Source organism: Macrosteles quadrilineatus, unplaced genomic scaffold (genome assembly GCF_028750875.1).
Source record: "Macrosteles quadrilineatus isolate MER2022 unplaced genomic scaffold, UCM_ALF_1.0 Scaffold_9__3_contigs__length_116548681, whole genome shotgun sequence".
In the NCBI taxonomy this organism is placed as follows: Eukaryota; Metazoa; Arthropoda; class Insecta; order Hemiptera; family Cicadellidae; genus Macrosteles; species Macrosteles quadrilineatus.
Window position 1 is genome coordinate 59,620,564 of NW_026542602.1, and position 1,334 is coordinate 59,621,897.

Below are 1,334 nucleotides of genomic sequence, written 5' to 3' on the forward strand. Positions count from 1 at the left end.
TCTGTGAGTTTGTATTCTGTAGCTAGAGTCCCAGAGAGCGGAGGTAGGCCAGCTGCAGAAGACACTCAGCCAACGTCGTACTCTGGTCAACAGCCAGGATGTGGTGGAACACTCTCAGCCTCACATGGAGGGCTACCTCTACAAGAGAACCAGTAACACATTCAAGACCTGGAACAGACGATGGTTCTACCTGGACGGCAACCAGCTTATGTACAGGAAGAGGACCGGTGAGTTAAGAAATGTGACATAAGTTAGATGGCGGTCCAGTAGGTAAATGAATACTCTATGATCCGTGGCTTCTAAGTAAATAGTAGAACTTCAGCTATCTAAATCAATAGGGATCTTACCCCATTTGGGTGATCAAAAGTCCAGATGTGGACTCCCATGAGGAAGTGACATTAGGCAAATGACTCATCAAGGTGAGTTATATCTTTGTACCATAACTAATTCTGTAAAATTCAAATTTGTATGAAATCGACATAACAAACTTGAGAAGGGATATTGATAAAGGCCCATATCACAGCGTTAAAACTTTAGCCAAACTCACAAGGAAGTAGACCTATGTTTGTAATTGTGTGACTATAGTTTTGGTTGTCTACCAGGGGAAGATTCAGCCACAGTGATGGAGGAAGACCTGAAGTTGTGTTCTGTCAAACCAGTAACAGACTCCGAGAGAAGGTTCTGCTTTGAAGTTGTCTCTCCTTCCAAGTAAGATTTGTACTCTTTACCTTAACTTAATTTGACACTGGAAATACCGATAGCAATAATGAACAGGAACGTTCCTTAGCTTTTTGGTAACGGTTTTATTATTATTTTTGTCACCTACTATTTGCTCATCCAGTACGTTTCGGCCTATCCCTAAAATAGGATAATACGATCAACGTTATTTCTCTCACTCAATGTAACAGTTTAGATGATGTTGCAAAAATAATATGGTATTCTCAGTATGCCAAGGCACCAAGGTACTTTATTATTTAAAGATGCTCGTTGTCAATAGGAGGACATGATCAGTGTTATTTCACTCACACGTTCTAACAGTACAGTGGACGTTACAAAATAAAATATTATTCTCAGTAATCTAATACCAAGGTGACACTTCTGTAATAGTATTATTTATCCTATTACATTAAATAACCTCCAACATAAATGTCTTTTTTTTGTAAAAAAACTTGTCTTTATCGTTAACAAACACTCCCCCGTCTCATATTGGGTATGAGCTTTGACTATTAATGGTATGAGACACAATAAAGTAACTCAAAAAAGCTGGGTACAATTTCAAACTAAAAAAAAAAATGGCTGTTAGATTTATTGAGAAGTCTGATAACAAGTTGATA